Source organism: Ursus americanus, chromosome 32, assembly GCF_024610735.1.
Source record: "Ursus americanus isolate L20-20 chromosome 32, mUrsAme1.1.p, whole genome shotgun sequence".
Taxonomy (NCBI): domain Eukaryota; kingdom Metazoa; phylum Chordata; class Mammalia; order Carnivora; family Ursidae; genus Ursus; species Ursus americanus.
The window spans coordinates 8,987,818-9,011,328 of record NC_142158.1 but is presented as its reverse complement, the minus strand read 5'-3'; the positions used below and the strand labels follow the sequence as shown (position 1 = coordinate 9,011,328).

General features: G+C 44.6%; 1 pseudogene; it reads left to right on the top strand.

Moving 5' to 3' along the window:
* The first annotated feature begins 2,507 nt into the window (after positions 1 to 2,507).
* Positions 2,508 to 2,943, top strand: LOC148107312 (CCAAT/enhancer-binding protein gamma-like; annotated as a pseudogene).
* The last annotated feature ends 20,568 nt before the right edge of the window (positions 2,944 to 23,511 follow it).

The following is a 23,511-nucleotide window of genomic DNA, read 5'->3' as shown; positions in this document are numbered from 1 at the left end:
ATGTTGCCCATGTTGGTGGGTGTGGAACGGAATCTCACTGAAGTTTCAATTTGCATTTCTTTGATGAACAATGAAGTTGAGTGCTGTTTCATATGCTTATTAAGCATTTGTATATCCTTCTTGATGAGGCACTTGTTCAAGACTTTTACCTCTTTTTTAAAAGTCTGCTTTTGGTAACTTGTCCTTAGTTTGAGAGTAGATTTTTTTTTTTTTTACCCCAACCTGAAAAAGAAGAAATCAAGGTACGCTATGCCTCATTTTTATCGACGACTCTGCAAATGTTAGAAAACTGTTAGTTTACCCATTGTTTCTGGAACTTCCTAGAACCTCATCCTTATGAGAAAGATGCATTTCTCTAGTTTGTGCTTTTCTCCATATTTATTTTTTTTTGAAGCGAACATAAGTATTTCCCTTTCACTTGAGGGGCAATGCCTGGATCTATGAACTCCTGTCGTGCTCGACTAAATTTAAAGAAACTACCATCCTTCATCTTTTGTGAGACGTTATTAGCTGACTCAAGATGATGCATGCATGGTCTCTGGTTAGAAGACCATCTGGCTGCATTGCCTTTGATCGGGGGTATTTCTCTTCAGGTTGGACGATTTGCTTACTAGGTTGTAAAGCTGTCTCCCACATAATATAGGAAACTCCTCATCATACCATGCTCTAACCCGACATATATCTCAGTAGTTGAAATTGCTCGTGAAATCCTGTGAGATACAGTGTTGTTCTAAATATGTTTCATTCTGTCCTGTAATCCTGCCCGACTGCCTTTGGCTGCTTCCCTTTCGTTGTGTTCACCTTCTTTATTTTCTGATGGATTCTGCCATTATACCGTTTGTCGGAAGTCACATCTTTGGTGTGCGGTGCCACGTTTTCTCTCTTTCTCCCTCTTTTCACTTTTAAGCCCATCATTTATCATCTTCAATAGCTTTATTGGACTGCCATTTTGTTTTGAAAGTGATCTTGCTACTTTTAAAGAACAAGTTTATCTTTTAGCAAACACTAATCTTTTTAGAGTTTTAGGGCCTTTGAAGTTGATTTATTTGATTTCATGATGCTCTCCTCCCCACATCACAAAACAAGGGTAAAAATTTTACGAGTCATGCTTCTAAAAAAGTAACTTTTAATTAATTTGGTTTTGAGAAAAGGCCAAGACATTTGCAATATTACAGCCTAATGCAATGGAAATATCACTTGGGTGGGAGGGACCAGAATCAATTCTGGTCCCAGCTCTGCTATCAACTAATTATATGATCCGACCTTACTTTTCTGGATCTCAGTTTCCTTGTCAGATAAGTGAAGGAACTGACTCTCTGAGGGTACTTTCAGCTCTAATAGTTGAAGTTTCTCTGCAAATGGATGCAGTTACGGTTAAAAAGTTAGGACTAGGGGCGCCTGGGTGGCACAGCGGTTAAGCGTCTGCCTTCGGCTCACGGCGTGATCCCGGCGTTATGGGATCGAGCCCCACATCAGGCTCCTCCGCTGTGAGCCTGCTTCTTCCTCTCCCACTCCCCCTGCTTGTGTTCCCTCTCTCGCTGGCTGTCTCTATCCTGTCGAATAAATAAATAAAAAATCTTTAAAAAAAAAAAAAGTTAGGACTATGCATCAGTCCTATAGATTTAGTTCACCTTTCTTAAGGTTTTTATTTTTTAAATTTGTATATGAAATTTGAAATAAAACCATTATTTTAAAAATTTGTATATGACAACAGTCTTATCACAGAATTCAATATTACTAAATCTCATCACAAACACACTCACACAAAATACAAAATAATGCAAAATCTGAATAATAGCTAATTTAGACTTAGTAATATTGAACATAACAATAAAAGCAGAGTACCAAAAAAAAAAAAAAAAGACTTTAGATGATTTTTTGGTATTAATTCCAAATTTGATCTACTAATTTATTTTGCATGGAATCATTTAACTGTTGGTGAACATTTCAATCTTAAAAAATATTTCACTTGAGTTTGTAGAAAATACATTTTAAAATTAGATGGTCTAGTATCCACTATTCTTTCTCTTTGTGACAGGTGAGCTTAAAAATATTTTTTAAAAGCTCTGGTGATATAAATTTCTGAGGAGTGGTTACTGTATCAATATACACTTATGGGGCATTTTGTATATGCCAGGCGGGCATCATGGAGATGGCAAAGACATCACATAGAAGATGACTATTGTCCTTAGGAAGTGTACAACCTACTTGGACAAATAAGACTTACAGAAATGAAACTGTAAATCACACTGAAAATGTAAATAATCATTGAAGCCCATGATTCCCAGGCATTTCTTTAGAACCTGATAAACGGATTCTAAATTTCATTGGGGAAAAGTGGCTGCTCCTCGCTGACTCCTGGGGCCGCTCCTAGAGGAGGCTGCCTGGGCCAGGTGGGTTGCAGGCGCAGGGACATGTGAAGATTTCTTGGCAGCTTAGTGTGGAAACCATTTGCTCACCTTGCCCTCATTTCTACCTGTCCCGTGTCAGCAAGGGAGAGTGTGCAAATGAGCAAGAGAGCCCAGCAGAACAGTACTCCGGGAAGACGTGCTATTCCTACTCAGGCTCCCGCCAGGGGCTCACAGCAGGTCCTCACCTGGTGCCCGCTGACCCTGGGGACGAGGCGAAGCCACGCCCCCCAGCAAACAAAGCAAAAAGAGTTCGCCCGTGGATCGCAGCAGCGATGGGCATCCTCAACGTAGGGAGAGGAACAACATGGCTGTGGGGGAAAAGCTGGTTGAAAAGCAGGCAGAAAGCACAGGACACAGGATACACTGCAGAGAGTGAATCGGCTCAAAGAGAATGAACGGTTGGAAGCCAAAATTAACTTGCTGACTAAGGACTTACGTGTACTGAAAGATTTGTTTCCCGAGCATGCACACAACCTTGCAGATAAGATGCAATCCAGAAAATACAACAACTCCTGATAATGTAGGACTGTAGACCTCGCTCCTTCCAAATGTCACAACTTGTGGTGTGAACGTTAAAAGTGTGACTACCTACCTTCACCCCTCGTATCAATGGCTGAACACTGTCCTGTTCCATTACGCAAAGATCCATTGAAGGTTATTTTCAAGATCAGCACTGAAGACTGCTTAGCTAAAAGCGTTAGCCATGTAATTTGAAGATCTAGTTTTAAATGATAGGGAATTTTGTGGGGGGGGGGGGATAAAACACATTTTTAAGATATATGGGGGGGGAAGAAGCCCTGAGCCTTGATGTTCTTAATAAGTCCTTACTTCCCAAGGAAAAAAAAATACAAATAAATAAAATTAAAAAATCAACTTCATTGGGGAAAAAATGGATAAGAACTGACAAGAAAAAATTGAAAACCGTAACAAGAAGTAATTAGGAAGAGGGAGTGCTTGTACTACCAGTTATCCAGAACTAGAAGACCATTGTCATTATAAAAAGTCTGTAATAATTTGGGATCAAAAAGGATAATAGAGGGGCGCCTGGGTGGTGCAGTTGTTAAGCGTCTGCCTTTGGTTCAGGGCGTGATCCCGGTTTTCTGGGTTCGAGCCCCGCATCAGGCTCCTCGGCTGGGAGCCTGCTTCTTCCTCTCCCACTCCCCCTGCTTGTGTTCCCTCTCTCGCTGGCTGTCTCTCTCTCTGTCAAATAAATAAATAAAATCTTTAAAAAAAAAAAAAAGGATAATAGAAACAGATCCAGGAATATGTGTGTGTGTGTGTGTGTGTGTGTAAGTATTCAATATATGATAAAATTGGCATTTTAAATTGGTAGAAAAAGATAATGTTGAATATTGATAAATTTTTTGGAAATAATAAGGACAGATGCTTCCTTGTATATATTAAAATAAGTCTCAGATGAACCAGAGGTTAAATGTAAAAATGAATAGAAGAAAATTCAGGTGAATACTTATGTCATCTTTGGTGTGGAAAAGATCTTTTAAAACAGCACATTTAAAGAAAAAGATCATTAGATTTGACTAATAAAAAGCCTAAAATATATTTTATACAGCAAAAAGCCTAGACAACTTTAACCTATAATGATAGAAAAAGTAGATCAGGGGTTGCCCGGGGCCAGGGGTGGAAGTGGGGACTGTCTGGAAAGGTGACAATTACAGGGTTCCTGAGAACAACAAGAGAGCATCCCCAGTTGCAAACAGACCTTGAGTCAGCCTGTGAGCCTCCTACCCTCCCACTGGCCAAATCAAGTCGCATGGTCCAAACAGATGTGAGGATTGACGAAACAGACTCCACATCTTGACAAGAGGCAAATACTATGTAGACAGGTTTTGCTCTCTGCCTCATATTATTTAATAATAAACTTTAGAAACCATGTAAACGTTCAACAATAGGGAAGTGGTCAAATAAAACGTAATTCAACCATACCATGGGCAATGCGTGATTTTTTTTTGAGAGGGAGGGGGGAGGGGCAAAAGGAGAGGGAGAGGGAGAGAATCTTCAGCAGGCTCCACCCCCAGCCCAGGCCCATGTGAGTCTCCAACTCACAACCCTGAGATTGTGACCTGAGCAGAAAGCCAGAGTTGGAGGCTTAATGCAATGAACCACACAGGTGCCCCGTGATGTGTGATGTTATAGTAAAAAATTGATAGAGAAAGATCCCTTATGAAAGCACAGAACAAAATGTGCTGCAGAAAACCACTTCAGTGAAAAAAGAACATGGACAAAATGATTGGATGGACACGATTTTAAGTGTTGTCAGCCCATGTCTGAATAGAAGGGACAGGGGAGTTATGTTTCCTTATACTTTCTAGTTTTCTAAATTTTCTAATAGAGCAGATGGAGTAGTAGAGTGTGGTAATTAAAGTATAGGTTGGTCTGGGGGCGCCTGGGTGGCACAGCGGTTAAGCATCTGCCTTCGGCTCAGGGCATGATCCCGGCATTCTGGGATCGAGCCCCACATCAGGCTCCTCCGCTATGAGCCTGCTTCTTCCTCTCCCACTCCCCCTGCTGTGTTCCCTCTCTCGCTGGCTGTCTCTATCTCTGTCAAATAAATAAATAAAATCTTTAAAAAAAAATAAATAAAGTATAGGTTGGTCTGGCCTCAAGGCACAGCTCTGCCTCTCACTACCTGTGGGACCATCAGTAAGTTACTGAAACTCTTCAAGACTCAAGTTCCTTTATCTATAAAATGGGAGTTACGATAACGCCTACCTTGTGAGGTTGTCATGAAGATTAAATGAGATACTTCATGGGCAGGGCTTCACATGTGGCCAGACACATAATATACCTCCTCGATAAATGGCGATAAGAATTTATTATTTTATACTTAAAGAAAAGTAATAATAAATACTGGCTTTAAATGATAGCTTGAAAGACAGAAATTTATAATAGCGTTTGTATTTACTTAGCACCCATTGATTGAGGATACACGTGGCAAAAAGGGTCAATAACGTTTAGTAAAGCTTTCTATTAGATTTGTATTTTATCAATCCCGTCAATACCGACATGAAAAATAACAGTATATATAACATGTGAGAAATAGTTACCAAATCCACAGATGAGGTGTGCTGTGCAAAGGGATTTGAAGCCCTGCCAATGATTTTTGTCGTGCAGGTTGGGAGCCAATTATTCGAGACAACAAAAGAAAAGATGTAACAAAGCAGAGCCTGGTCAATTGCCAATTAAAACATCCAGGCAGTAAATGGATAATGCTGGTTGTCTAATACTTTTTAAACTGCATAAGACCTTTTCTCCATTGCAAATGGCACCAGAAATTTTTTGTGACCCCCTAAATACGACAAGCCACATTTTGGTCTTCTTAGTTGTCCTTTCTCAGTTCAGATGCACAGTCCCCAGGGGCTCCTAGGAAGCACAGACCTCATAAGGTCGATGCTTTCTGGGTACTGTTTACTTTTTTTTTTAATCTCACTCGGGACTTGGAGGCTTTGATTAGTATGGAGTCCACAGCAAACAACCTCCTCATTCTGTCTCCAGCGTCCTTCCAAATGCCCTTTACTCCCCAAATCACGTTAAAGCAAAACGAAACACAGAAGTGTGTGAGATGCCCGCCCCTTTCAACACTCCATTCAAAGAATGTGTGTTGACGACAGTGTCACCACAGAAGCTCCTGAGAAAGCATGACTGTCCTTAATGAGGGGGACACTCACCTGTGGAAATGGAGCCTCAGCTCTCCCTAACTTTCAGGGTACCGCCTCTTATAATCATCCCATAAGTTTTCTTCTTGCTGCACTAAAACAGTACTTCCCTCTCTTTTCTTTGGATGAATCTGATACAATTTTATGATTTTTCCTTCTCAGCCTTACCATTCTGAACAGAAGAGGCCACATTTTTGTTACCTCTCATAGAAGGCTGTCCATCATTTCGATTAATTTAGATACCTCTCCTTGGACTTTCTGGAGAACCCTGGAAACCATCAACATGCTTAGTGCAGTAACTATCATGTCAGCTAAGCTGGGTAGGTTTTATTCTCTTCCTGATTCTGGCTACAGTCATTGCGGAAGTAGCTTCAGGAAACCCTAAGATCCTCTCCTTAGCAGCAAACCCAACCCCGTGTCAAGATACTCTGGGTAATACGACTTAGAGTACTACCATCCGCTTTACCTGATGTCTGATAACTTCATTCCGGCTGGCTCCCTGACCCATCAGCTTGTCCTCTCATTGGCTTTACTCTGACCCCTGGGAAGCACATGCTGCTTTATTCTTTGTACCTTGGTCTAGCACCTTTCCTCTGTGCTCACCCTCGGGAGTCCTAGGGATACAGGATGAAGCATCTCAGTTTCTGTACCTGTGTAGCCAGCGTGCCTTGGGCTTTGGCAGCCTTTGGGCATCAGTGAGGTCCTGCTGCATAGATCCCTGGACCTCGGCTCTGCAGAGCTCCTATTTGTCTTCCACAGATCCTCCCCACCTCAAATGTGTGCAAGGCTCCCAGAATTACTTCCATGGATTCCTGAAATAGTTCTGATCGGCACTCATGGGTGGCCAAGTGGGACCTCTATTGGGCCCCTGCATGCAAACAACCACAGCCACTGGCTCCCTGACAGTCCGTGAGGATGTCACTCCCATTGAACGGGAATTCACTGGGCACTGCCACTGCCGGGGCAGAGCCAGGGGACCCAGGTCTGCCCCCACCTTGCAGCTGTTGGAGCTGACAGAACGGGGGGCTGCAGCTGATGCCACCATGACCACCAGTGAAAACTGCTGACCACACTGGTGCTGCTCGCGGCTGTACCAGGGCTGGATGGCCAAGCTCCCACTGTCCCATAGAGCAGTGGCTTCTGTTTAGGTATCTGCTCCTACTGGCCTCAAGGTAAATCTTTATTAACTTACCCTGGCTCTGGATAAACTGAGGGAGACGATGGTATATTCCATACAAAAATTGCCTTTGTCCTAAATTGTAAGTGCATATGGTGCTACAACTCAGTAGGTGCTTCAGGTGCTCAAATAAACCTGAAGCCGTCTTCCTCCAGATACGTCAGGGCATCAGGGTGGCTGGGTTAGGATGGATTCCAGTACAAGCAATATACCAAGACTAAAATCAATCCTCTTCTCTGATCTTTGTGCTTTGGAACTGTATAAGGTTTGAGACTCCTAGGGTCATCATATACAATTTGTAGTTTACAAATTGCGCAAATCCAAAAAGAGATTGAAAAGTAAATGGTGCCCCCAAGGGTTGTTCAGTGCACAACCTACACAACTGTTCACAGTGGTCCTGAGCGCTTTCCTAATGACAAACTGAGTTCCCTTGGGGTCTGCTGTCCTCTCTACAATATGGCCCCGTGCTCAGACCTACTTTTCAATCCATGACCTTCAAGAGGATCAGAGATCCACTTTCTTCCCACCCCTCCTCCACTTCCAGGGTACTAATTAGCTCTTATAAAAATAACAACAGCAAAGAGATGCTGCCAGAACTCCACTCACAAAGCATCTGAACCCCAACCAGTGTCCTTGCAAAATAACCTCTTCCCCTTGTGAGAGCCTCCCATCTTTGCAGATGCTCAAATAATTGTGAAGAGAGGAGTCCAGTAAATCTTGACAATGAATAAATGTTCCTCCTACCAGAATCCCTGCCAAGTAGCCTGGAACAGGAAACAGAGTCATCACTAGGGTCACAGCCCCCGTTTTTTCTTGACGTCAGCATTCTCTTCTGCTACTCCCTGGATAGAGACCATCTGTCGCAACTCCCTCCCCCGTCTGTGTCTCCTTTTGTCACTGCTATAAGGACTGCAAGTGAGAATCTGAGAATAGCCTGTGCATCTCTTTCCTTCTCTGCAGCTCTCCCGGGCTTTGTGCCTCAGTGGCCCAGGCCATCTCTGGTCACCACTTAGACTGTAGGCTCACAATTCAGGTGGCTTCCCTTAGGTTATTGCGCCTTTGTTAGTTTGAATAGAGTCACAGCTGGGCTACCTTCAGACAATGAGATACTCAATAGGGTTAATGATCCAGCAACCACAGCTATTCCCAGCACAGTGCATGGCGCCCGTGGAGAAACAGGACTTGAAAGAATTTACAAGGCTGCTCAGACAAACTAGTTGAAAATGCTGGTGAACAATTACATCTATATATAGAACTGACCCGGATCCATCCCTGGCCGCAGGCTTTGATACCATTCTTTGGGGCATTTTGAAGTCCCAGGCTTCTTTCATCACTTAGTGCTGCTAAATGTTAGAGCTGCTTTAAAAGAACTAGCCGGGTACCTCATTACGATCTTGTTTGATTTCAGGGCAGCAACAATTAGATAATAACACGGCCCCAGGTCCTTATGGCGTAGAGGGTTACATTCCAGGCTCAGCTCTTCCTCTAGCTGGCTGTGTGATCCCTCGAGTCACTTAACCCCTCGGGGCTTTGTTTTCTCATATCTAACAAAAAAGGAGTAGATTAGCAGAGGAGAGAAAACTGGCTTGGGAGGCGGGCAGACTGGGTTTTAACCCCAACTCCTATCACTTTCTAGCTGGTCAGACTGCTTAATGCTGAGCTGGCTTCCTCTTCCATGAAATAGGCAAGCTGCTACATGGGACAGGGAGAGGATTTCACGGGGGAAATGATGTGCCAGACACAAGGTAGGTATTCAGTCAATGCTAGCTTTCTCTTTGCTGTCTGAAGACTGTCCAGCTTTGTTAAAATCTGGGTAGGGAGCCAAGAAACAAACAAACTAACTAAAGACACCCTGGATTTAAATCTCAGTGGTCTTAGTGCGTGCAAGTCCATAAGCCTCAGTTTCCATATCTGTGTAATGGTATTATCACCAGTAGCATCAAAGGACCTGTGAAAGCTTTCGAAAACATTGAAGTCTGTACAAATCAAAATATGGGGATAATTTCTCCAGTGTACACCTGGCTGCAATCATCTTCTGCCTCTGCACCCCCTTCACTGGACCCTTTTGCATACACTTAAAACTCCCGAGCAGCAGGTATATGTGGGATATGCCTTCTCAAACCATTCACGTGTATGTTTTCGTTTCTCAGCCTGCCTTCTCAGCGAGGCATTCTAGAAACACTAGGCCAATCACCACCCACCCCAGGAGACTCCCAGTTGTCAGGTGAATAAGCTTCTAGGGTTGTTCCCTTACCTCGGGCTGCAGTGATGAGGGTGGCAGCCAGCAGGGCTCCAAGATAAACAGATGACCCTCCTCTTGGAATTCCAGCCAGCTGGGTACTCAGGCTTCTGCGGAATGAATAACTTGGTATAAAAACAGAACAATCTGCTCACACTGACTTTCAGAGAAGGGTGGGGGAAGGAGGGCATCATTTTCCAGATTTCCTTCCCAGGTCTCTTGGAGCCTCAGTATTCCCTACCACACGTGCCCATCCTCCAACACGAGACACGCACCCCTGTGTTCACCCTCACTTCTCCCTGTCTCTGTCTTCCCTCCGATGTAAATCTTGTGGATTTTCCTCAAGCTCTTCCCCCGCACAGAGCCAATACCCCTTTAAGACCTCGGGCTCAGCAGCCAGGAGCTTGACACCCAGTGCTTTGGGTACCTGGGTACACGTTCTTATAAATGGCTAATTTTAGGATAACAGACACAGCAGACAGATGACCAGGAAGGCATTTAATTAGATTTAGTAGACTTTAAAAATGGTTTTTCCCTGCTGAGATCTGGATGGAATATTCGGTGTTTACACTAAAGCAATAACATTTTACAGTTGTAACAGCCCTTGGTGAAAGTGTGCTATGAATTTTCTTAGAAGCCAAAAAAAAAAAAAAAAGGATATACAAAATGAAAATGGTTTCTGGATGTTTATGAAAGGCTGTATTAATTATTCCATCTAGTCTTCACAGAAGTGGTTTCTTGTCTCCAATAAAGAATGGCTCACACTCAGCCAAAGTACCTCATTATTTTGGCTTTCCTGGCAATCAGGTAGAACGTCTGATGTGCAAGTGACATGGCGACATGGGACATGGCGGACACCCTCCCACTAGGAGTTTCAGTTCGGCAGGGGTTAGGGCGAAAAGGCTGCCTCAGCAATGGCTCCTTTTAAAAGGCTATGGGCATTTCCCCCACAGAGAGGTGGTGCAGCAGGCAGCCACTGCTCCTGGCCCGGCTTGGGCTCTTCGGTTTAAGGGGCTTTCACAAACTGGAGCATGGATTGGGGACGGGGGCTCATGAGGGCAGACAGTCTAGCTCCTGCCTCAGTGGCGGGGACTGGGGCTGTCCACTCAAAGAAAAGAAGTGTTGGGTCACACAACAGACACCCAGAAAAAAAAGGCTTGCTGGGCATTACTCTAAGTGAAGGGTGGCCAGTGGGTGGTCATCCATACTGAAGCACGTTCGGGATAAAGAATCTCCTAAGGGGGGGAAGCAAATCTGGTAGAGTTTGGTTTGTGCTTCCTGATGGGAGTTCTTCATTGGGTTGATTCAGTGCCCCCTCATTCTGGCACCAGGTGCGGGATCTTAAGGTCCCATCCTGCCACTCCTCCTTCTCTTGGGCTTGTGGGATTCCTGGTAAGTTGGACAAGGTTGGTGCTAGGCACCTAGAGGTACCCTGTCATTGGACGTCCAGTGGGCATGTCCAGCTGCCCTCACGGGACACCCTCCTAGTCCCTGCCAGGGGGTCTGCTGGCTTGAGCCCTGGGAGTAGCGGCAGTGAACACTGTGATTGGGTGAAAGGTGAGCAATGACTCTGCCCCCAGCTCGTGAGACCCTTTGCTGATCTCTAGGAATCTGGCTGATGGGGATGAGTGGTTCTCACTCAGGAAGAGCTTTTATTCTTATATCCTGGCTTTGAGGACATTTGCTCCCCTCCACAGTTCCTTGACCTTTTGCAGACCACATCCCTGGGACCCCAGGCCTGGGATCTATTTTTGAACCATACTATTAGCTAAGCCAAACTTCAGCCCCTGGGCCAATGTTATCAAATAGGTCCCCACAGAGCTCTGGGGTCCCCAGGAGGAGCTTTGGGGTTGTGAAAGGGGAGCAAGAGACTGAATGAGCATGGCTTCGGATCCTGCAGCCCCTCCCCATTGAATCACCAGAACTTCCCTGACATGCGCTGTCTACATGGCTATAGGATTCCGTGTGAGGTTTTGTTTGAGGGTAAAAAGGGCCTCTCTGCCAAAGGAAATAATAAAAGCTTGAGAGGCTGTGTAGCCCAGGGAGTAAGAACATGGATAGCAGTTTGAATTCTGACTCCCGTACTTACTAGCTAAGTGACTGCTCTGTGCCTCAGTTTATTTATCTTTCAAATGGGGATGATAACTGTCTTCTCGTCACAGGTTGTGGTGAGGGTTAGATGAGTTACTGCACACACACTGCTTCGAAGGCACCCAGCAAGTGCTGACTGAGGACTGATTGTCGCTCTCACCATCGTTCCAGGTGACAGGTCACTGTGCGGTTTAAGGGGGGGCAATCTCGTGATTAAATCTATGTTTAAAAAATCTTTCCCTGGCAGTTTGTTGGAAAGTGGTCACAGTCTTCTCTCCATGGAAAAGGGCTTGAGGGCATAGGTGACTAAAATGAAGGCGAACTGAAAATGTTAAGGAGCCCCAGCAAGATCAGGCAACCTCTTGGCTGTTGGGGAGCCTCAGGCGAGCAGGAATTGGGGGGACACTCATCTCATATCAGGTACTCAAGCTCTGGATATTTAGGAAGAGAGGCAGGCTTATGGGACCTCCATGACTATGAGGAGCTTCGATTGCTGGTGCAGCTGGCCATCTGGGGTGGTGGACCTCCAGATCTGGAGCAGAACAGGGGCTGCATAGACAGCTGTAGGGGATTATCAGGTTGTAGTCATTGAAGCTGTGAGCATGAATGAGGTCAGCAAGGGAAATGTGCAGGATGACGAGGGATGACCAAGGACTGAATGCAGCAGAACATAGAGAAGAGCTGCCAGTGAGTTAGAGGCACACAGTACCTGCGGAGCCCTCAGGTTGTCCCCGTAATTGGCTGGGCACCTGCAGCTGCTGTCAGGGCTGGTGCCCTCCCTGAGCCAGGCAGGCCTGGGACAAACACGCAGGTGACCCTGCCAGGCTCTCACTAGGGCGTCACCTCGGGCGGTCTAAAGAGGACTGGAGCCTGGTCAGAGTGCACGGGAACGGGGCCTGGTTCAGCCTGCACAGCAGCTGGTGTGAAACAGAATCCCTCAATGCAAGCCAGCTGCAGCGTATTCCCCGAGCACAGCCAAAATAAAATCTGCAGGGAAGCTGGGAGGATGTTACATTAAGTAGGTGGCAGACACTATTTGATGATGCTCCGTCTAAGTGACAGCTTAGCATGCAGTAGAGGTGGGACGAACAGGTGGCGGAGGGGGAATTCAGGGTGGGGGCTGGGTTTCTCCATCCAAGTGGACAGGGAGCACACCCAAACCAGACCCTGCAGCTATAAACCCCCATTTCTGTGAGCCCATGGCCCCGATCTGGTGCTGGGGACTCAATGGGCGTGTAGCAAACGTTCACAGAACTGGACTGAATAGACACTGCAGGCAACATTCAAATTCCTCTTGCTTCAGCTCCCCCAGACCTGTCATGTGGAAGGGACTTTTTTTTTTTTTGCCTGAGGTGTATGAGTGAACAGTGCCTCAATTCTCTGAATTATTCTCTTAGTTAGTGCCATACTTTTTAGCCTAGAGAAGAGTCCATTGAAGGAAGATCTCTGCCAGTGCAGTGATGGGGCTCGTCAAAGCCATTGTCAAGATTCATTTCCCTGAAGAGGGGGAAGAAAAGCCAGATAAATGTTGCAGTTCTTGAGCTCCAGTGTTTGGGGAGGAGTGACTGACTCCTGGTTTCCTGGAAGCAGACGTCGGTCCCAATTGTATTCACAGGTCATGTTGCTATCGATGGTGTCCCTTGGCAGCATATTCTCAATGGAGAAACAGCCCACAGTTGACTATTACCTCGGGCTCTCAACCTGGAACCCAATGTTGCTCCATTCTCTCCCTCCTTTCAGAAGGAAAGACAATCAGGAGTGGATTTCTCAATACTTCAGCACCACCATTCATCGTTCATCCACAGAGGAAAATTTTGTTTTAGAAAATCCAACATGGCATGTTAGAGGCAAGGAATATAGTAAATCCATGGGTTCATCCATTCCTTCTACCGTTCATTTATTTGTTAATTCAGAATGCTATTGGGGCACCTAGGTGGCTCAGTCGTTAAGTGTCTGCCTTCAGCTCAGGGCGTGGTCGCAGAGTCCTGGGATCGAGCCTCACATCGGGCTCCATGCTCTGATGGGAGCCTGCTTCTTCCTCTCCCACTCCCCCTGCTTGTGTTCCCTCTCTCGCTGGCTGTCTCTCTCTCTGTCAAATAAATAAATAAAATCTTTTTAAAAAATGCTATTTTTGTATGCTACAGCCATCAGAAATAGAATAGAAGCGTAACGCATCTGGAAGAAACAAGGAGCAGCAGGGTAAACTATATAAGTACATATATTTGTAGTATAATGTAGTTAAGTATAGGGCAAAGGTACTGCGTAGGTATGAATAGAATGTAAGCTCCCTGAGGACAGGATCTCAGTGTCTGTCTTGTTCACTAAAGACTACAGCATACTGGTACTTGGTGTATTTTGCCAAAGAATCCTTCTATCGAATCCTTCTGTTGCTAAAATAATCATCTGTTTGATTAGCTTTTCATATTTTGTAATGATTTAAATATATATTGACCCAATAACTCAGAGGAAATAACTTTGGGGCTTTTTATGCCTGGGGGAGTGGGGGTGGGGAGGATCAGTAAGGGAAAGAGTATTACTATGATAAGACTGAAAATTTCAGAATGAGTAGAAACTATTTACTACTTAGACCTGGAAAGAAAAAAGAGGGTTGTATTAAAAGACTTTCAGTAGCAATTTAAACATAGTAAATTACCAGACTCTGTCTAAGCATTTGTATTCTTTTCGAATCACTCCATAGTGTCGCTGCATCTATATAATATAATTAAATAATGTGTAGTAGGAACTTATGATGTTGCTTTTTAAAAAGAAATGCCCTCTACTATGTTAGCAAAACCACAATTGTGCCAAAGTAGAATCGTCATCACAAAACTAATGATTTGTGAGTACTTACCGGGCACCAAATTCTACTGTGGTACACTCCTTTCATTTTCCCAACAACTCTTTGAGGTCTGTGCTATTATAATCCCCACTTTACAGTTGAAGACTCTGACCTCAGAAGCTAATGACTTGTCACAAGTCACACCGATCGTAAGTGGGGGATCCAAGGAATTGAACCCAGTTTAGTGCCTGAGCCAAACTCAGCACAAGTGCTCTCTACATTCTCTATGGAAGATATTTAAAGGATTGAGCCTGTGGAAGAAATACCTCGCATGGATCAGGATTTTACCCTCAAATATTTGAAGGGTCATTTTAAAAGACATCACCCTCCCACCACCTTACTGTGATGGTTAAAGGTTTTGTTTTTGTTTTCTGAGATCTACTTCATTCTCACTGTGTGCAGTCCCAGTGGGACTCTTAATCAAAGTGCCCTCTGTTCCTGAAACCGAAGGGTGACATTTAAGCTAAACAGGCCACCTTGGCCCTGTCTGGGCAACTCCCAGTGAGGAGCAGAATGAGTCATCCAGAGAGGGAACATGGTTGTGGTTTTGAGTATTGAGATCCTCAGAGAGCTAGTTTTCAGTCACTCAACTCTGTGAACTAACACAGCTTACATGTAGAGCTGGTTACCAGAGTTGGTTACTGTTGGTGGTAATCTGGGAATGTGAAGTTGTTTCTCCTTAGGAAGAGGAGGGATCAAACTTTTCCATGGGGTTCCAGCTAGAAGCAATGAACTGTGCATTGTTGGAGCTTTTTATTCAGAATGGGGCGAGGCTAATGATAGAAGAAGTACCTTGAGAAGGAGATCCTGTCCCTGGAGATGTTCCAGCAGAAACCGGTGTAGCAGAAGGGATTTCCCCATTGGATGGGAGCTTGGACTAAAAGTCCTCAACACCCTTTTTCAGAAATGAGGGTCTATCATTCTCTATGTGTTTTCCTGATCCTCACTATACCTGAGAATGATCTAAATACGACTTCCCTTACCTTCCCCGGGTGTTCACTGAAACACCTTTCAACCATCAACATATAGTGATGATATGTGACATTTATTGGGGGTTTACTTGTACCAGGCACTTTTTAAAGTGTTTTATATCTTCTATAAGATCTGTATTATTATTATTATTTCTAGTAGTTGGACGGGGAAACTAAGGCACAGAGAAGTTAAGTAAATGCCTAAGGTTACAGAACTAGTAAGTAACAAAACAAGGATTAAAACCCAGGCGGTGTCATGCCCTTGACCTTTAAACGGTGAAGTAGATGCTGTAATGGTAAGGCTGTGTTTATTTCCAAGCATAACTTAACAAAGATGATACTCAAACCCACTTGGTGCACCATGGCATTAGAATCCTTACTTCTTCAAGATGGGCCTCACACATGATTAGCTCTGGATGGAAGATTCACCGTTAGTACAAATCGATGGTCCATGCCTAAAGATGGGGAGTGGGAGGTGAGGTTGGGGCAGTGGTGGGCAGGAGCTGATGGTGCACATGTCTTCTCAATTCTGTATCCAGTGACTTCATGGAAAGAATATTTATACCAAGAAAATTGGCAAATGCTATAAATAGCCGTGCAATTGAAAAAGAGATTTTTCTCAAGAATATAGACAGAATAGCTGTGTCATGTCTTGATCTGACCTTCAGCCATCCAACGTAAAAGGCTTCTTTTTACACCTCCTCCTTGAGGCATTCCCCACTTTCCTCTCCTCTAGACGGTCCCTCCTCCCGTCAGGTGGCTGGTGGCTCACTGCCCAGTTAAGGCACATGCACAGTGCCCTGTGCCCGGCTTATCTCAGCAAACCTTGGAGGAGGCTCTCTCCAGAGATCGATCTTTTTATAGCCACAAAGAGCCACGTGGTGAAAAGGGGTTTGTCACTGGGCCATGACTCAGGAGCTTTGGGTTCAATTCTGGAACTCCTGCTAATGTGTTAGGTGACCTTAAGTGAGCCAATGACCCATTGTGGGTCAGTTTCCTCCTTAGCAGAGTGGAAGCATCAACACTCACTAAATATTCCGGAGTGCTTAGAGAATAAGATGTGCTCCATAAAGCAGTCTACTTGTGTAAAAGTCAACCGTCAGAATCTGGTTAGGGTCTGGAGGTTACTTGTATATCTTGAAAGGGTAGAAATGGGGGTGAGACACATAGGAAAGGATAGGAACAAGGAAGGACCCATTAGGAAGAGGGTACTTTACGAGAGTGATGACCCAGATGCCTAGAAAATGGGCTGATGGAGCTAATTCTGACTCCTCAATTGCATTATGATGAATTAATTTCCCTGGACTCCCTGACCGGAGAAAGTGACCTGCTTGCTCCAGACAGCCAATGCACTGATGCACCCAAGGATTACAGTGAGCCTTAATGAGGCTGTGCTCACATCCGTTTCCACCTTCCCCTTCCCAGCTGTGTGCAGAGAGAACTCTAACTCCCAGCCCCTGGGTAGGTATACCAATGAGAACAACAAGCAAAAGATTAAAAGGTGGGGGAGGGGAGCCAGAGCCATTCTCCCTCTCCCTCTGTTTCCTCTGGCACCTCTGTCAGCAGCTGCATCCCTTCTGGTCTCCAGCCCCTACTGAACTTTCAAACTCTGAGAACTGGCCCCTTTCATCCCGTCCCAGCTCCACCCCTTCCCAGCTCTGCCCCATCCCAGCTCAAAGGATGGGAGGAGCTTCCTTTGTGGCTAGCCTGTTCCCAGTTTGGTTCACAGCTCTTCCATCCCTGTGTAAACAATTCCCTAAATTAAATCCCCTCTGTTTGAAAGACCTACAGCATTTCCTATTTCCTGGAAGACCTGAGTGAAGAAGGACAGGTGGTAAAGGGAGTGTGGCTCACGAGCCCATGCAAACTCATTGCCAGTCTAGGAAATAACTCCTTTCAGCCTTCACACAGTGTCCTACACATGGTAGGATCCCAACAAGTGTTCATTAGATGAACCAAGATCAAATGGCCTATGTTTAAATTTCTGTCTCTCAGGAGGTGCAGTAAATTCCAGGTTCTGGGCTCTCCACAACTAATTATTTTTGCTTATTCTTTTCTTCCCATGAGGAAATAAAGAAAACTATCAGGAGACTCAAGCCTTCAGGTGGGGGCATCCTCTGACTTTTCAAATTTCAGTCTATGCCAGATTTATTTATTTATGTTTTTACAGGCAGCACACAGGCATTTCAGAGTGCACTGAGGAAAAGGTTCAAAGTGCATAGATGATGTTATCAGACACTGAGCAGCCTGGAGGAAAATGTCAAACCACTTCTCCTGGGGCACCTTTGTGAAGCTCTTCTTCTCTTCTTGATGCTATCCTATCCTGGCTGACTGAGAGGCTGTCCATATGGACTACCCCCATGAGTCCCCTTCCCCTCTGGCTTCCAGCTGGGTGTGGTCAATGGGGGAAATCTGGCAGGAGATTGAGGTGAAGGAAGAACAATGAGGTGGGGGCAGTCGTGGGCTGGAGCCTGCTCATACCAACTCATCAGAGCTGATTGTGCACATCTCTTGCCAATTCTGTATCCAGTGACCGCATTTTGGTAGTTTGAAAAAGGCCACAGGGAAAGTATTTGCACCAGAAAAATGGGTAAATACTACAAATGTTTAAAAAAAAAATATCCTGGAGAGCCAGCTAGTAAACATTGACCACTACACCATTGGGCTGGGATATTTATTCTGCTGGCTCCCTTCTTGTGGAGGAGTTGCAGGCTGACCTTGACCAAAGGCCATTATCCTTGCCACAATAGGCATCTCTACACACCCCTCTCCTTCTGGGACTGCACTGTCTCTTGTGGTTTCCCAACTTGCCCAGCTTTGTAAATGGCCCTCTATTAAAAAATCCTCAGATTATCTTAATTTGAGTGGGCCATTTGTTTCCTGCAGTGATCATGGTCGATATAGTGGGTGAATTGATGACTCATCACTCTACTGGTCAAGTCATACCTGGGTGGGAGGTGTGATGGCTTGTCATATCCTCAAGTGTGACAGATCTAGAACTTGGGGCTTCTACCTCAAGAGAGCTGGAAGAAATCAGCAACCTGGAATGACATCCTAATTCTCCATTTTAAAAACAACTTTCCCTCAATATCTTAGCCCAGAAACCCCTCTAATTCTAGAATGTGAACAAAAATATCCTTTTCAAAAAGATGACTTTGGAAGCCCTCACATTCCACTGCAGACCTTGCGGAAGAATCCCACAACATGGGGTCAGTGGTCTCTTGTTTTGGCAGCTTGTTCAGAGCATAAGTCCCAAACCACTGGCCCCCAACTGCTGCTACACATTACAATCACCTGGGAACTATAGACAATCTGACACTCGGCCCCCTTGTCCAGGTAATTAAATCAGATTCTGATAGACACTAGCTATGTGAACTTGAGAAATAATCTCTCTCAGCCACTTTCCTCATCAGAAAGCATACCTAATTTACAGGGTTGCTGGGAGGGTTGCTGGGAGGGTTACATGAATAGTAAACAGCACTTGGTATCCTAATCCCCCAGTGTCCCACACCCCAGTGCTGTCCTAGGACATAAAGTACAAAGCAGGTCAGTGGGAGGTCTAGACCATAAGCTCCTAAAGAGTGGTCCCTGAATCCTAGCATCACCTGGGGACTTGCTAGAGTCCCAGATCTTCCAGCCTCATTCCAGATCCACTAATTCAGAAACTCTGGGGATGGGGTCCAGCAGTTGATGTTTTAACAAATCTTCCAGATGATTCTGATTTATGCTAAGTCTGAGACCAAGCAATCTAGACATTCCTCTATCTGCTGGTGACTTGTGGAATTGCCAGCTGCACTCCTCTCCATTTTTGCCCAGGTTTGTCCCTTTGGTTGACTGGACTCTCCCACTCCATGGACACCCCAGGTTTTATATCTTCACAAAGTGGTTCAAGACCACCCTGATACCTGCGCCTCCCAGCAGCTTCCCAAGGGTTGTTTGGCTTGTCTTGGTTGATTTCCAGGATTCACCATCCATGTGACTAGGGATAGGACAAACACAGAGATGGACTCTCCTCCTCCAGCAGTTCTAGAGCAATCATTTTGGGAAGAAATTGTTTTCCTGCTTTGCTTTCGAAATAGCTACTGTGTTTTCAAATAATGACTCTGCTAATTCTCTTTCTTCATCACATGAGGTCTCTTGGGATCAAGATATCTGACCTGAGAGTTAGAAGCATGGAAGGAGTCTGTCCTTAAGACACCTGGGTGCATGCTTGTACTTCTGGGGTTGGTGGGGTAGGTGGTGGTATTTGAAGAGAGAGAAAAGGCAAGATTATCTCTTTGTAATAAGTATATCCTCCCACCTCACAGATTTGTAGAAAGGTCTGGTTTGGAAGTTTTGGACCAAGAAAGGTTAGAGCAGGAATGTGTTGCTATGGAGATTTCCCAGCCCAGGATCCTAGATTCCATCCATGTGCTCATTTCTCAAGCACCAGAGGGAAGGGTCTCTCCCTGCCGTTACCCAGTGTCCCTAAAGAGGATTCCCAACCAGAAGGAGGCTCTCCTTTCCCTGGCTGCCAGACAGGGCATGTTGTTGAGCTTTCAGGACCCCAACAGAAGAATCACCCTCCTGTTTGGTTAGATGCAAGCATCACTCAAGTGTGAATACTGGCTTTGCAGAGAAACTGATTAGAGTTCCAACAGGAATCCAGTGTCCTTGGCTGGCAGGCTCTTGACCTTATAAAATGCCTCTTGCCTTTCCCTAAACTACATTCACTGTCCATCTGTAGAATTTTATTGATGACGCCCACATGCATATGAAAAGGATTCCAGGATTTAGAGGGCCATCCTTTATGTAGTGGTGCACATGAGCTCATACCCTGGCTTACTAACCATGAAATCAACGCCTTGGCCACTCTTCATTTCATGGCTTCTTCCAGGGACAGACTTGGCAGCAGTAACCACAGGTGGTGCAAATGAGGGAAGTGCTCCCCAAAATGAGTGTCTGAGAGCATAGAAGTTTCTCTCTGCTGGGCAACCTGGTCGCTCTCTGTCGTTGCCAGTAGTTCAGCCACAAGCTGTCTCTGATTGGTACATTTTAAGTTACAATGTGATAGATGGTGATGGTGTCCAAATGGAATTTGCAGATGGCCCTACAGCAGAACAGACGATGGAGACTCACTACTTGACGAAAAGTGCTTTGTCACTTTTATCGGTAGATAAAAATATGGCAGCAGCATTTTCACACGGTAGCATAAGTGGGAAATAGAGAAGCCCATTACAAACTTATCATTCAGGTCTTGATACGCCAATTCACTTTTCAAATCTTTATCCGTGAAGATTCTTCACGTGGTATCATTTTCTCTAAACGTTTTTACACCTTAAATATATAAATCTTCACGCCGACCTCTGTGTCATTCATCATATCGTTAGGGTGCTGATGATGATGATTATGGGGTAAATTAAGGACCATAATCATAAACCACATCTAGATATTTATGAATCACTGAGGTGAAACTGCTTTATAGCTCTATATAAAACCCTTGTCAAATTCTATTTAAATATGTTTTAAAAAGTAATGTTCTGGTACAAACCAAGATTTTTGTAACAGTAGTTAACTGAAAGCACTAGTGTCAGGAAAGAAACTGTTGCTATGGGGACCGTCATAGGTAAATTTTGGCTCTTACCAGAGCCTTACTAGTTTGGTCAGAGGGAAGAAGCCAAGAAGGATGATTTTCTCCACCGAATAGAATATGAAAGGTAAAGATGAAGAGATAGTGGGGTGTGGGGGAATCTTCCTCTGATTGATGAAGACAGCTAGGGAACTCTCGCTGCCGCTAGGGAAGCGCGATGGAACTAAGCTCTTTCTTTTACTGTATTTGTCAGAAAAACTGGAGCAGCGGGCTAAGGAAGAGATACCGTCCCCAACCCTTTCAGTATCTTCTCTGTGCCAAGAAAATAAGAGTCTGCGTTGAATGGCAAGGGTCCTGAACACCACTGGGTGGAAGGAGCCAGACCAGGCCAATCTGATTCCTCTGGCTAAGGAGGTTCAAACCAGCAGTTATTAAAATGGACTGAGGTCTCCAGATACTTGAAGCCCTGGGTCTTCTACATGATTTTGGATTTCATATTAAGATAACCTACAAAAGTATATTCTCACTAATATTTATGGGCAGGAATAAGATAAAAACAAGAATTATAATAGTGAAAATTTAGGGAGAAAGGTATCTAAGTGTACTTGCCTGTGTGTTTTATTTCATTCTTGCTTTATACATTAATCTTTTATAATAGTGTTCTTTAGAAAAACTTGATCTTAGAGAGAGAAAAAAAGAATTTTGGTAGATGTTCTTGGTACTCTCACAATTATCTTCTTCCTTGGTTCCGTGCACTTACTGCCCCTGACTCCCATTTTCCCACCCCTCCCCCAGGTCCTGAGAGTTTGGCTGCTAATTGCTCTGGGTTCATAGGTGGCGCCTTGCTGGGGAGGTTACACCCCTATCTGCAGGGGGTGGTCAGCCTACACTAATGACCGGCTGTAGGGGAAAGTATAGAAGGCTGGCTCCTGTGCCTAAGTAGAAGACAAGGCTGGGGTGAAGTTTATGCTCCAGAGCTCTCCGCTGTGAGTGGGAGTCACATCCCTGCTCCCCCGTCCTTCCTAAGTCCACTTCCTTATAGTTCTTCCTGGAGAACACTCCCATGATAAATACTGTGCACCAAATCCCTGCCTCAGGCTCTGCTCCAGGGCACCCTGACCCAAGACAATAACCACAGAGCAAATGGAATCTCTGTGTGTTCACTAGGCTCACAGGAAGGTACATTGTCTGGTCCCACACCTTGTCATAGCAAACACATAATCTTTGAGCCCTAATTTTATGATCAGAGTCCCATAAAATAACAGCACTGTGTTGTTTGCATTTCAAAAACCTGAAATATTAAGTCATCAATGAAAAATGAGGAAAGGGGGCACCTGGGTGGCTCAATTGGTTAAGCATCTGCCTTCAGCTCAGGTCATGACCCCGGGATTCTGGGATTGAGCCTTGTGTCAGGCTCCCTGCTCAGCAGGGAGTCTACATCTCCCTCTCTGTCTGCCCCTCCCCCCAGTTGTGCTCTCTCTCACTCACTCACTCTGTCTCTCAAATAAATAAAATCTTGAAAAAAAAAAAAGGAAAGTGAGGAAAGGAATAAAATCTTATCATTGTCTGACAAAATTTTATGGTATGGCAATAGACAATTTGAATGATTATGGTTAAGACCAGATCATGTTTTGGTGGGACATCTTCAACTACTTCTGTTTTGTAGAGATTTATAATTCCTTTTGGTTTTATGAAATGATTGATACCCAATACAGGTTATAATATCAATGTGTTAAAGACAAACCATTGTATCACATGGAAGTTAGAATCTAAAGGTTTATGACCACAGAAGAAGTCAAGAGGTAATACCAACAATTTGCCTGGCTGCCAAATTGCAAACAGTTGGTGAGGCATATTGGGAACTCCATGTTACCTGTTGATAAAACCGGCCACAGCGTCAGACCACCAAATCCCACAGGTAGCATGGCATATTCCACAAATCCTGAAACAGGCTCAGGGCAGTTGGTGAACATCCCAGCCCAATGTTCGCTGTTTTGTGAGCTTAATCAATTACATAATCACCAAATTTCAGGTTTCTTATCTGAAAAATAGGCGCAATGCTGCCTGCCTTATTGGGTTATTTAGGGTTTAATACGATAATGTCTACAAAGCGTCCAGCACCGTGCTTGGGAGAGTATAAGAGCCCAAAGAATGACAACTGTTCATCTGAACGAAGGGCTACACTCCAGATTTTTGAAATTCTAAGTGTATATTTATATAATAAATTTCTAAAGTAAAAATTTTACAAAGATCACAGCTGCATACAGACTCTATTATTAGAAACTTTCCTTATCTTTCCCTAGGCACGTGAATATATATTTGAACATGGAGGTACCAGCACACACACGGCATTTGACACGCTGCTTTTTTCCCCATTCAGCATTATCTTGCACACCCAGGTCTATGTTTTGGCATAGTCTATGTATGTCATTTTTATATTTCACCCCCGAAGGCAACACATGCAGAGTATCACAAGAAGTTGGAGGTGGTACTTACCGTTTTACCACTATTTGCCTCCCCAAAGCCCGTGGGCTCCAGGA